We start from the raw sequence: 15,163 nt of genomic DNA on the forward strand, positions 1-15,163 counted from the left end.
TGCCGTTATTGTTAGAAATGACGCACAAAGGTAAGATATTAAATGAAGAAGTACACGTTGGCATCATTGCGCCTTATAATATGGGCTTTTCTATTCGTCAAATACCTTTCAAACTGAAATAGACTCCATCTACTTTTAGTGATTCCATAAAGCGTTTTCAGCAAAGACGAAGGAACGTGGACAAAAATTGAACTGGAAGGTGTAGTATTACGTCACGTACGAAAAATCGTATTATTTTATTGTTTGGCAAAAGAAATTTGAAACTTACTGTAGCGGAACTCCAATCAGAATTTCATCGTAGTCACCCTACAAACATTTCAGTTATTACTGTGAATCGACATTTGAGTGTAACTACACTCTGGGTAAGAGTTGGTGTGCAGAAACCATCGCTGATTCAGTGGAAACAAGTAACAGAGGCTCCAATGGACCCTGAAGAACAAAAAATTGACAACAAAGCAGTAGAAACGCATATTATGGAGTGATGAGTCAAAATTTCAAGTTTGTGGCCAACGACATAGAGTTTATGTTCGAAGATCTGTTACAGAAAAGATGTGTCCTAACTCTGTAACCCCGATTATTAAAAATGGAGGAGTTTCTGTGATACTTTCGAGGTGTTTCGCAAGTTCTGGAGTTGGTTGGATTCACAAAATACAAGGAAATCTGGACAAAAATGGTTATCATTCCGTTTCAAGCAGCCATATTATTCCCTCAGAATTTGATTTGATTTATCATCTTCGTAGCTTTTGCCTTCCTGCTGAATAATAAAAGAACACTTACGACTTCCTTTCCAATAAATTAAAGAAGTGTTTACCCGGTTGGTCTCCACAAAATATCATGCTTGACTTTGAAGAGGCGTGTATTTTTGCGCTTGTTTCCAACTTTCCGGATTGTACGATTTAGGGTTGTAATTTTCATTTGAGCCAATGCTTGTGGCGTAAAGTGCAAAAACTTTGCATCTGTGTACAAAGAAAATGAAAATGAAGAGATATCCGCATGTGAAGCACTTTGGTTATTATTTCCCGGGAATACTTTGTAATGCCAATAGAAGATTAAGTTAAGATTACTTTGTGAACGAATGGATGCAAAATGTGAATGTGCTGATCAATGTCTGGAACTGCGAAGGTGTACGGCATCGAGCAAATAATGCCGTTGATGGGTGGAACAACAAGCTCAAGAGCAGAATTAACTTGCACCCGAATTTCTGAATTTAGGACAGAATGGCAGGAGGACAAAATGGCAACCGACGGAATGGCAGGAGAACAAAATGGCCGCGGACGAAATGGCAGAAGGACAGAATGGCAGGAATTAATTTGGCAAAAATTATAACTCCTAGGGCTCGTATTTTTAGGTTTCTCCTATTGTGTTTGCTAGTAGGTAACAGTTCTTGATTTAGTCATTTCTGTCTCGAATGTCCAAAGCATATACAGTAAATACAGCTAAATTGAACCAAGAGCGTAAAAGAGGGTAAATATCAGTTATCCAAACTTAACTTTAAACTTAACTTAACAACAAATCTTAACTTTTTTCTTAAATTTATTTCTTTGTAACCTTCTTCTAATTGATATCTTGGTCTTATAACAATTCTAACTACAATGAAATATAGATTGAAAGGAAACAAGGTACGTACAAAACTGAAAAAATGGTTACTATTTATTCTTCAATACTAATACATATCATAGTGCAGACCTATAAAATTCCTTTACAGTTACAGGAATGACACTTTTTTTACAATTTCTTATAACATATCCTTAAATTATAAAAACAGCTTGTAGTTGTAAAAATGACTAATTAGGTTCATCTTTCTTAATTCTCAATAATAACGGATATCGTAGAACAGACTATAACGGACAATCTGCAGTCGTCAGAATGACCAATTACTTACATCGTCATTAATTTTATATAACAAAACTAGCCTTTGGCTAGCTGGGGGCTCTGCCCCCAGACCCCAGGTTTGCTCGACCTACGGCTTCGTATTTCTTATCTATCAACCTTTGCATCAACAATGAATTTCGTGAATTTGCTCTTCGTATTTCCTGAATCTGCCCATTCGGGGGCTTCGCCCACACACACTATCTTTGCTCGGCCTACGGCCTCGCATCTCTTAAACCCATAATTCTATCGTTTCTTTTCCTATTTCAACTATCTAAAAGATAAGATTTTGTATCCCAAGAAAACGTCCGTTTAAATAACATGGGAAAATTCTTCATCCCCTCTTTAGACCCTCTAAAAATTAAAAATATTCACTTTTGGCAATTTTCCTGGGGTTAGTTCCGGAAACCTACAATCATGCCAAATTTGATCATTGTAGCCCTACAGGAAGTGCTCAATGATTCATGTCAGCTCATGTAGTTTTATATATAGTTAGGATAGGATATATCGTAATATAGACTATAAGTAGGGATGGTACCGAGACCGAGACGGACTTTTATATACCGAGACGAGACCAAGACGGACTTTTACATACCGAGACGAGACCAAGACTGAGACAGACCTCTATAAATCGAGACGAGACCGAGACGAGACCATGGTCTGTCTCGAAAGTATCGGTCTCGTCTCGAATATTGATAGTTATTTTGCCTTTACTCAAAATTTGCTTCGTTGCTGTAGGAGATAATATGGGAACGGTTGACTGATGTATCTGCACAGTGGCGTATTTAGGGGGTAGGTATCGGGCTCAAGCCCCTCCCGGAATAAATTTGTAATCATTTTTTGCAATGCAAGTACAATACAAATGTTCGTTACCCGTTCCTGAAGTCTCTCCCGAAACAAAATCCACTGCTGTTGTATATAATCTTCTCCCTCCCTCTCTCTCTCTCTCTCTCTTTCTCTGTCTATATATATATATATATATATATATATAGAGAGAGAGAGAGAGAGAGAGAGAGAGAAAAAAATATATAGGGTGGCCTATTTTAATCTTTCCACGGAAATATCTCGAAAACGGTTGAACATAAATGAACTGAACAAGAACTAAAATAAGAAATACTATGGGGCAGATCGAATGACGATGTCATGGTGCCCCCAGGGCCGGGCCGCTCTTCAAGGAAGCCCGGGGCCCAACTTTAAAATCTTAAATGGAAATATGGGTCGAGTGACACCTCGTTTGATAGGTCTTTAAAAACTAAAAAGCGATGTGGCAAAAGATTTTTCATATCGGTCACCGTATTCAAAATAACCCCCAAGATATGTTACCTGCATCAGATGAAGGTCCAGTAGCACTAATATGAAAACGGTTGAACATAAATGAACCAAACAAAAATTCAAGTATTAAATTCACGTGGCAAATCGAATGATGTTGTCGCGGTGACCCCAACAGCCGCCTGGGCCGGCTTTCATGGGGGCCCAGGCCCAACTTAGAAATTCTAAACGAAAATATGGGTCAAGTGATACCTCGTTCGATAGATCTTCATACGCTAAACAGCGTTGTGGCAAAAGATTGTTCATATGGGTCAGCGTTTTCAAAATGGCCGCCAAGACATGGTTCCTGTATCAGATAAAACGTCCAGTACCACTAATATGAAAACGGTTGAAGATAACGGATGAACAGAATAAAACTCCTATAGGAAATCACAGAGGGTATTTATCATTCCAGGACTCGAAAATGTTGCAACAGAGGAGAAGATGCCTAGAGGAAAAGTGCCATAATGCAAAGGAGGAAATCTAGTCCCTAGAAAATCATAGTTCCAACGTCCTCCGTAAGTGGGTGAAGAGGGACGAGAAGAAACGGTGAAATTGCAAATGAGAACCTTAGTGTTTGCAAATGGTATCTACACAACAAAACTATCTGAAATGTAATCTTATAACAGATAGCTGTCTTTTTTTAAGTAGGTAAAATTCTTGTTAAATGTTAATTTCCATTTTGATTGCAGGCAATGATTTGTGCAAAAATAAATCAACTGAAATGCGAAACCAATTTGACGAACAATGCAATTTTAGAACAATGTGTACAAATGTTGGTTTTGCTCGAAAGTCGTCTGCACAATATTGGTTCATTACTTCATTACAGTACCAGTCACTTATACACCTAAGTGTTTCAGACAAACCATACCTATTGCAAGTAAAAGTGGTGTTCTCATTTGAGATTTTACCATTCATTTCCGCTTCACCCACTTACGGAGGGAGATCGGAAAGATAATTTTCTAAGAATTATATTTCCTCTTTAGCATTATCTCACTTATACTTTAATAATCTTTTTCTACGTTGGAATGATAAATACCTTCTGCGATTTCCTATACGAGTTTTATCCTGTTCATTTATCTCCAACCGTTTTCATATTAATGGTACTGGTGTTTTATCTAATACAGGCACCATGTCTTGGCTGCCATTTTGAATACGGTAACCGATATCAAAAATCTTTTACCACAACACTTTTTAGTTTATAAAAATCTATCGAACGAGATATCACTTGACCCATGTTTCTTTCATTGAGAATTTTGAAATTGGGCCCTGGGCTCCCATGAAAGGCGGCCCTGGGGGTCACCACGACATCATCTGACGTGCTTTATGTCATTTTCCTGTTTCACTTTTTGTTCTGTTCTTTGTCACAACTCTGTTTTGGTGTTTGAAGGTCTATCGAACAAGGTATCACTTGCCCCATGTTTCCATTTAAAATTTGAAAGTAGGGCCCTGTGCCCCCATGAAGGGCGGCCCTTGGGGACACCGTGACAACACCATTCGATGTGCCCCATGGCTTTCTTATTTGAACTTTTGTTTGGTTCATTTATGTTCAACCGTTTTCATATTAGTGCTACTGGACAATTAACTGATACAAGTAATATAATTATCTCGGCTGCCATTTTGAAAACGGTGACAGATATAAAAAAATCATTTTCCACATTCCTTTTCAATTTTTAAAGATCTATCGAACGAGGTGTCACTTGCCCCATGTTTCCGTTTAAAATTTTAAAGTTGGGCTCCGGGTGCCTTTGAAGAGCGACCCTGGGGGACACCATGACATCACCATTCGATTTGACCCATAGTATTTCCTATTTGAGTTTTTGTTCAATTTATTTATGTTCAACCGTTTTCGAGATATTTCCATGGAAAGATTAAAATGGGCCACAATGTAATATATACAGGTGCGGATCCAGGATATGATCAAGGGAGGGGCTAAACCATACTTTGCCTCTTTCTCCAGTGTAAAGCGGGATTTAAGCTTATTTTATTCAGTGTATACCTGAACGTTAAGGGGGGATATAGCCCCTATAGCCCTTCCCTTGGATCCGCGCATATATATAAACAAGCAGTGTTACCAAGGCAAAATAAAGTTATATTTTCTCAAACTGCACTACGTAAGGTATTACCTATTTCTAATTTAGATATTAAATAAAACCACAATACCACAAAAGCACAATACCACAATACTGGTTTATATTATTCAGTGTAACAAAGGACAACACAGTATCACTAACATCAACATTTTGGAGATGACTAATAACTCAAATAGCATAGACGGTGCAATGCGCATCATTTCTATCTTAGTTGAGTTGAGTTGATTTTAGTTTAGCGTCCCTTTTAGCAGCGAGGCTATATGAGACGTGGACCTACTGATTAACGTGGAATCCGAACCACATGAGCTCCCGCCGGGAATCGAACCCGGGTCTCCCATTTCTATCTTAGCGTCAAATACAATGATCATGGTATAATGTATTTCGAATGAATGAAGGAACAAAGTTACAAGAAATGAAAAATTTAATTTTTTCTAAGGACGTTACTTCAAAAACGTGCTGACATATCACGTCTCATCATATAGATGCTTCCAAAAGACTTAAGTGATCATAATGTCATTTACAAGAATTGTTATTTCAAACCGTTTCAGAGATAGCAAACACGCGGATAGTGATTGTTTTGTTGCTTAAAATAACGCATTTGTATTGTTTTTATAATGATTGTTATTTTGGTTTGCTTCTATAACATTACAACAATAGTTTCTGGTTGTTTTAATTAAAACAATTTGCAGTTCCATTATTTTAAACAGTGTTGCCAACTTAAATAAATTGCTAAATATTATTCTAAATATAGTGCAAACAATGTAACTAAGCTGCTAAATATTTTAATAACACGTAATTTGCTTTACGGTGTAAGAATGGTTTCAAAAGACGACGTTTTTCATAGTCTGTGGACTATTTATAATGTTAGTCAAAGTTTTCGTTCCAGCAATACATGTAAATGCAAATTGTAACGGAAATTAAATGTAACTGATAACTTTTCAGTAACACTAGTTGTTCCCCTAAGCCTTAGGCCTGATGTACTACCCTGAGCAAAATATATGACGCGTCTCTTTATTTTGAAATTTTTTGAAAATGTCTCTGTTTTCTTTATATGTTCAAAATTTCGGAAGGTTTCCCCAGCAGGACAGGTTAATAACAAACCCGTTTTTAATATTTGTGTTAAATATTAGCTTAAAATAAATAAATTAGAAGCAAAAAACATTAAATCGACAGAAATCTCGAGAATTACCAACTCTGCTAAAGTGGGAAATTTTCAAGAACGCGAGGGAATTCTGCAGTTCAACACGAAGGAGCGACATCTATGTCACTGAGAGAAATGTGGATAAAATCTACAAACGAAACTTTTAACGAAATATTTCTAATATGTCTTATTTCGTGCATTATCTGCAAACTCCAAATATATGAATATATGCCAAATATTAACGTAAAGATAGAGCAAAAAGTGGAAATTGTCTATGGAAAAGGACGAATTGGTAGCGCGACCGTAATGAAAAATCGTCTTTACCGTAGAACAGGGTCAGTTCACATAAGAAAACAAATAGCTCAGTTAGTTAAAGCAACTAGTCTGTATGCCGAAGGTAGCGGGTTCAATCCAGATGGAAGTGACGTTGTCATTTTTATTATTATGGTTATTTTATTTATTTTTTTATGTGGGAAAGAATCAAATTGTAACATATGGGCAAAATTCATGACGATACCAAAAAAAGAAAAAAAATGTCGTTATCGCACTTGCATTAGCATCCCTAATTTTGTTTGCAAAAAGTTTAGTAATTATTTCCCCTGTGCTCACTGCTCACTATACGTAATGCTCGCTGGCGCGTTGTTTCCCAGTAAATGTTAATCCTAATTTGGAGAATTTTATAAAGTTTCACAATATTTCTCACTAGATAGTCTTCTATCTACTTGTTTGGATATTTTGATAACAGATTTCCCTATTAAATGTTTAATTTTCCCTAGATGTTTAATTACGGAAAAGTTTTACAATGTATTTGTATTAAATTGAAATTGTTTTGAATTTACCACATGAGATAAGTAGCTCGAAGGAGGAAAACTCAAGTAATTGATATTCTACGTAAAAGCTACCTATTGTAGAATGATGATACTTCTTACCTTCAGCACATAATCTTCACGTTAGAGAGTCAGACAGAAAAAGTTCTGGTTTTTCCTCCCTATGACCACCCATCTTAAACCTCTACATTCCATTGTTCGTCTCACAAAATTTCGGTGCTCCAAAAACATTCATATAATAATAATAATAATAATAATAATAATAATAATAATAATAATAATAATAATAATAATAATAATAATAATAATCCTGAATATGCCATCCTTACATAATGTAAGGATATCTTAGTTTCTTAGTTTAAATCGTAGATATCTTAGTCTAAAGTGCTTTTTTAGTAATTATTTGAACAACCATGTAGGAGGGGGTACGGCGTTTTATTTTGCCCCTCTCATTTCAGTACCATTCCAACAGAAAGTAATTTCTCATAAGCAGGGTAGACAAAATGAATAAGAAATATATTTACAGCATCCTCTCCCCTTTCATGATTGGAATATCACGTAGCATTTTTTTATTCTACCAAAGATGGCCCTGTGCGGTTAGGGGTAGGTAACTAAAGAAACACCTAATATATAGCGCCCCTTGATTGTAATATTACCGCTTCTTTATTTGTACGAGGGAGCCCCAACAAGGTGATAAAAAGAATAGGAAAAACGTCTATTGAATCCAGTGGCAGATCCAGCACAAACTTCTGGGAGGGGGGGGGTAGTGAAAGATTCTTTTGATGATGTGAAGCTGTCACAAATTACCACTTAACTAAACTAAACATAATAGTGGGGTGAACTGGAACCCAGTTAGTTTAAATTGATGTAAAAGTTTAATTTTTGGCTTCATATTAAAGTTTTGGTTTCAAATGAAAATTTCAGTCCCAGTGGTCAAGGATCAAATCTCGTGGGGCTCTTCAGTGTAGGCTAATACGGGCCCCTTATGAGAAAAGGCAAAAATATTAAAATGTTTCTAACGTTCGAATTTTTCGTCTATTTTAAAGAATTGTTGGGCTTCGTATTAAAGTGTTGGTTCCAAATGGCAATTTCAGTCCGATGGAGAATGATCAAATCCTGGAGTCGGGGGGGCTCATCAGTATAGTATGCTACGGCTCCATTATGGGAAAAGGCAAAAATATGAAAATGCTTATAACTTTCGAATTTTTCGTCTATTTTAAAGAAATTATTGGCTTCATACAGTATTAAAGTCTTGGCTTCAAATGACAATTTCAGTCCTTGTGGACTTTTATCAAATCTCGGAGGGCTCTTTGGTGTAGGGGTTTCGGCTTCTTTATGGGACAAGATTCACGTAATTGATATTGCAAAATTGTTTTGTATACATTAGTGTAAACTTGCACCATTTGGATAATTTTACCTCTTATATTTTGCAGATTTCAAATTCCAAGCATAGTTACTTCTCAAAGCTAAAAGGCACTTACTAGTTTCATTAAAAGGAAATGTCTTTTATGAAAAGTTGTCATGGAGTAGACGAACGAACAGGCACCCAAACATTGGTTGAGTCGGACGGTTGAAACTCGTTAAGCTCACTTCGTTTATTATTATTATTATTATTATTATTATTATTATTATTATTATTATTATTATTATTATTATTATTATTATTATATTAATAATAATAATAATAATAATAATAATAATAATAATAATAATAATAATAATAATAATAGAGCATTCATGGGGTCCGTGGCTCGACTCCACTTCACGCCAAGTGAAATTTGAGGTAGACAAATACCGTGTGCATGGGTATGGGTTTTCTTGGAATTTTCCATTTTCCTCCCACTTTCTTCATTTCATCATTTCATACATCATCATTCTCCCTTAGTGTAGGTGCATAATCGTGCAACGTTAAACTAGATATTCCATTTAATTTTAATTTCAATAATAATAATAAACAATTAATTCAACTGAAAGAACTGTAATTTATGTTGACGGCAATTATCATAAATATGCAACCATTATAAAAACAATGCTTTGAGTAGAAAGATAATCCTTCCCAAGTGTTAACGAATGCGCACGAGGTAAAACATGTCTCGAGAAAGAGACGAGACGCGCTTTGTGACTTCCAAGACAAGGCGAGGCAAATGCTTTGGACACGAGATGATAGCTTTTAAAATGTCTCGTCTTGTCTGGAATGTCTCGAAAACAAAAGTCCAAGTTTTAAAATTATTTTTAAAGATCTATTCTCTCAAAAGTAGCTCTCTGCCTTAAAATTAATAACGGCATTTGTGATTTTTAAAAAAATAAGCAATGTCTAAAGTTAATAGTTAACTTTTCGAAAAGAAGCTTCATTAAGGGTGAACCTGAAAGATGTCCACAAACTTCGGGAGATGATTCGTGACATCAAAAGGAGACAAATAGCCCTCTTGCAGTTTTCGAGTTCAGCTTCGTTGTCGAGATACAGGGTTGCCAACTGGTCGTGTTTGAGAAACTCACTGGAAATAAATTCAACTCCAAGAATAAGCTACTACAGGTCAATTGACTTATACCATGCTGCAAGGTTAAATATTTGTTTATGAAGTGTGTACAAAATTTGCCAGGGTCCTTTCTGAGAACATCGTCGAGAAAAAGTCACCTCCAAGAATAAACTACCCCTCGTAAATTTTTCTAAGAGAAATATCTGATACTCCAATATAGGGTTGTTAATTAAATATTGATTAATGAAAAATAAACAAAATTGTGAAAACCATTTTTGAGAAAATAGCTTTTTTCGATTTTCGGCTGTTAGTAAACCACACTTATTTTAGGCGGTAGGAAAAAATGGGAAAATCTCCTGTAGGAATACTATGTAAACCCTAAGTTTAAAATTTGGTGTAGATACGTTGAACGGTATGGCCTCTAGGCGAGCGCACAGAAAAGTGTACCGAACGGACGGACCGGAAGGACGGGTATCGAAAAATCATATTTCCGGTATGTAGACGCCATGAAGTATGTAAATCCGTTGAAATCTGAATTTGATATACTATTTTCACAATCACCATATTTTCTTCTCTCTTTTGTCGCTCGAAAAAGAAAAGCCTGAGTTTACCACAAAAAGCTAGGGTGTTTACCAAAAAATATTCAATTACAGGGCCACCGCACTAAACTTTTTCAATTCAATTTCTTAACTGTGTTAGGCCGCAGTTGTTGCTGAAGTGTGTATTTGGATAATACGGGAAAAAAATATCGTATTATTCAAATACATCGAATGTCAGATTATCGAATAAAAAACTTCGATTGAAGAAAATCCACACTACAAAACTAACTCACACTTTGAGCACATTTTCATTAGACATATAATAGAGCAATTAATGCAATAATTGTTTATGAAATATGAAAAAATCAAATGAGTCATTTTCGAGAAAGTCGTTCAAAAAGAACACGTCAGAAGTAACCTACCTCTTGTGAATTGCTTCGAACAATGATTTAAGATATACTTTTGCTTATTAATGAAATATTTATTTGCGAAATTTGAACAAAATCGCCTGTCGTTCGAGAAAATTGTTGGGAAAAACCTTGACCCCCAAAATAATCTATCCGTCGTAATTGTTTTTCATAGAAATGACTTATACTAAAATATAGGGTTATTAATGAAATATTTATTTATGAATTATCAATAAAATTGTCCACGTAAGTTTTGAGAAAATCGTGAGGGAAAAATAACTCCCCGAATAAACTATCTCTTGAGGATTCTTTCAGGGCAAGCGAGTTATTCCATATTATTAGGTTTTTAATGAAATATTTATTTCTGAGTACGAACAAAATTGCTTGATTCATTTTAGAGAAAACCGTGGAGGAAAAACACCCCCAAGAGTAAACTACCCCTCGTATATTTTTTTCAGGACAAACGAGTTTTGCCATATTGTTCGGTTATTAACGAAATATGTATTTAGGAAATATGAATAAACTCTTTTGAGTCATTTTTGAGAAAATCACCCAGACAACACAGTCCACCAAGAATAAACTACCCCTCGCATTTTTTTAGGACAAACGAGTTATTTATGCCATATTGTTAAGTTATTAATGAAATATTTATTTATGAAATATGAACGAAAACACTTGAGTCCATTTTGAGAAAATCACTGAGAAAAAAACACCCCTAAGTATAAACTACCCCTTGTAGATTTTTCTCAGATGAATGCCTTATACCACAAAATAGGGTTGCTAATTAAATATTGATTTATAAAAAAAGAAAGAAAACAAGATCGTTAGAGCCAGTTATGAGAAAAAATATTTTTTCTATTTTCATCGTACAGGAAACTGCCCTTGTTTTGGGAGTAGGAGGGAAATAAAAGAAACTATAGGAAATACTATGAAAATATTAAACTAAAATTTGGTGCAGATAAGTTGAACGGTTGGCCTCTAGGCGAGTGCACAGAAAAGTGTAGCGAACGGACGGACGAGCAGATGGGCATGTATCAAAAAGTAACTTTTTCGGTGTTAGGGGCTATAATACGTGTAAAATTCGTTGAAATCTCAAATTTGATTTTTTTTCGATCACCATACTTTCTTCTCTCATTTGTCACTTCAAAGTAAAAGGAACTCAGAACTACAGATAAGAGACACCTACTTTTACACATAGACATTCATTGATTTCAAACTGTTTTAGTTTGTCATTTCACTTCCAATTGAAAGGTTTTACCATGACTAACGGCATACCAATGACGAGACGGAAGTTTTGAGGAAGTAAATGCATTCAGAAGTCTAGACTACATTACGCCTATCAGCCTGTTTTTACTTCTGCAATTGTTGACAGTTGTAATTTCGTCCAAACGCTACATGAAATAATTCTTGGTTGACGTCATTGTGTTACTATTTTAGTATTGTTCTCTTCAGACTTGGTTGAAGTTTGGTCTTAACGGTTATACATTTTTTCTTTCTTATTTCATCGTTACACATAAGAATAAAATGTTCTGGTGAGTGGATAAATTCGAACCTACGAACATTGAGTTTTCATTCTTCCAACACATTACCAATGGACCAAGCTTTGTCTTCACGTTAACGCACGGTTACAGGGTTTATTACGATTTAAATAAAATGGCTGGCTGTTAGAGTTTCCTGCCCCAATATTTCGATAAAAATTTTCATTGCTTCGTAGATACGTAGAGCAATGTTTAGGTACACATTTTAGGATAGTGCATTTTAGTGTATATAATAATTTCATGCCAGATAAAAGCTAGATAAGTTTTGATAAAATGTTTCATATGTAGTTCTCAATAATAGGCTTGCTGTTCGGGGTGAAGTTTCAAGGTTCAGCATTGACTAGCAGTTTTTGCTATTAATATCCCTTCTAACAATATTGGCAGTGGACAAAAGTTAGCCCGTGTTGAAGCTTTTTGCTCCTAATTTAATTATTTTACTTTATTATTTAACGAATATATTGAAAATTGTCAGGAGGCACATATACAGTAATTTATTTCGGAAGGGGCCCGACTTCAATATTAGGATAAATTATAATAAAATTTTAAAAGATAATTCCAAAAATTAGGCTAAATTTACAGAAAAGTTGGGATTTCAGAGGGGGTCCGGACCCCCTGTACCCACCCCTAAATGCGTCCTTGTTTGTCAGTAACGTTTCCTCATTTTGAAACCCTCAAAAACTTCGGATATACAAAGGGAAAAGAGTTATTTTCGATAAAATATCATTTCAAGGAGACGCGACAGTTTTATTGCACATGGTGGTATCCAACGTTCACAAGGGCAAGAATTCCTTCCCTTTTATTCTTTTGCTATTGTGCTCTATCGAAAGGTTAGGTTTGTAAAATATTACTCTTACAAACAAGCGTGATTGGCAGATAGGAATACTGAACAGAACTCCACAGAAATGCATGCTGAACTTACGTTTATAGCTACTCTTTGGTGATTTGGCCTCAAGGTCAATCGAGTGGTAATTCAGTTCCGTCTCTGTTCTTGAGCCATGTTCGTATTACTTCGAACAGTTTTGCTAATGAAAAGCATGCCTCGTAATATAACAGACTTCTTTCGCGTAAGAAATCGAAACTCAGTTGGTCACAGCAAATTTTGTTACCTAACCATAACGGCCTAGAGTCGTCTTCAGTAGAATAAAAAATGTTACGTGATATTCCATTCACGAAGGAGGAAAGATTACTTTAAATATATTTCTTATTCATTTTGTCTACTCTGCTTGTCAGAAATTATATACTTTCTGTTGGGACGGTGCTGAAAAGAGAGGGGGGAAATAAAACTTCGTGCCCCCTCATACATTTTAAATTTTGTTACATGGTTGCGCAAATTATTACTAAAGAAAGCACTTTAAACCAAGATATCTAAAGTTACATTATGTAAGGGTGGCATATTCAGGAATAATAATAATAATAATAATAATAATAATAATAATAATAATAATAATAATAATAATAATAATAATAATAATAATAATAATAAATGTCTTTGGAGATCCGAAATTATGTGACACGAATCATTACATGTAGAGCTTTAAGATGAGTGGTCATAGGAGAGGAAAAAACAGTTTTTTTCTCTGTCTGACCAACGTAAAGATTATGTGCTGAAGTTAAGAAGCATAATAATTCTACAATAGGTTGCGTTTACGTAGAATATCAGTTACTTCAGTTCTCCTCCTTCGGGCTACTTACCTCATGTGGTAAATTCAAAACAATTTCAATTTAAGACAAATACATGTAAAACTTTTCTGTAATTAAATATATATAGGGGAAATTAAACATTTAATAGGGAAATCTGTTATCAAAGTGTCCAAAAAAGTAGATAGAAGACTATCAAGCGAGAAACATTGTGAAAATTTATAAAATTCTCCAAATTAGAATTAACATTTACTGGAAAACATTCGTTATGCACCAGTGAGCATGTAGTGAGTAGCGAGCACAGGGGAAATTATTACGAAACTGTTTGCAAACAAAAATTAGAGACACTAATGCAAGTGCGAGAACGGCATTTTTTTTTTGGTATCGTCATGAGTTTTACACATATGTTACAATTTGATTTTTTCCCACATAAAAAATAAATAAAATAACCACAGTAATAAAAATTACAACGGTAATTCCATGGGGTTCGAACCCAATACTTTCGGCATACAGACTAGTTGCTTTAACTAACTGAGCTACTTGTTTTCTTACGTGAACTGAACCTGTTCTACGGTAAAGACGATTTTCCATTACGATTGTGCTAAGAATTCGTCTTTTTCCATAGGTAATTTCCACTATTTGCTCTATCTAAACGTTAATACTTAGCATAGATTCATATTTGGAGTTCGCTGATAATGCATGTAATAAGACACATTAGAAATGTTTTGTTAAAAGTTTCGTTTGTAGATCTAATCCACGTCTCTCTCAATGACATAGATGTCGCTGCTTCGTGTTGAAATGCAGAATTCCCTCGTGTTCTTGAAAATTTCCCACTTTAGCAGAGTTGGTAATTCTCGAGATTTCTGTCGATTTAATGTTTTTTGCTTCTAATTTATTTATTTTAAGCTAATATCTAACACAAATATTAAAAACGGGTTTGTTATTAACCTGTCCTGCTGGGGAAACCTTCCGAAATTTCGAACATATAAAGAAAATGGAGATATTTTCAAAAAACTTCAGAATAAAGAGACGCGTCATTTATTTTGCTCATGGTAGTACAGTAAACCATGGTTAATTAAAAGTTCTAAATACACCCTAGTTACATTTCACTTGTTTTAGTTTGACCACCAACCACCTCAAACTCGATAAATACCATTAGCTACATGCAATTATTCTAGGACTTACAGTTAGTAATACACATTGTGTTCATTTTTGGTTTGGTTTGTTTTAGTTTAACGTCCCATGATTATGCTAGGGCGTCTAAAGGAGGCGTGGAGCTAATGATTATAATGGAAACCAAACCACTTCGGTCATTCAACTGTACCC

General features: G+C 35.0%; 1 long non-coding RNA gene across 3 annotated transcripts in view; it reads right to left on the reverse strand.

Moving 5' to 3' along the window:
* Positions 1-15,163, reverse strand: part of LOC145676012 (uncharacterized) — a 148,172-nt gene that overhangs the window by 11,004 nt on the left and 122,005 nt on the right. The window lies entirely within an intron of this gene.

This window comes from Thermobia domestica, chromosome 18, assembly GCF_964235325.1.
Source record: "Thermobia domestica chromosome 18, izTheDome1.hap1.1, whole genome shotgun sequence".
NCBI lineage: Eukaryota > Metazoa > Arthropoda > Insecta > Zygentoma > Lepismatidae > Thermobia > Thermobia domestica.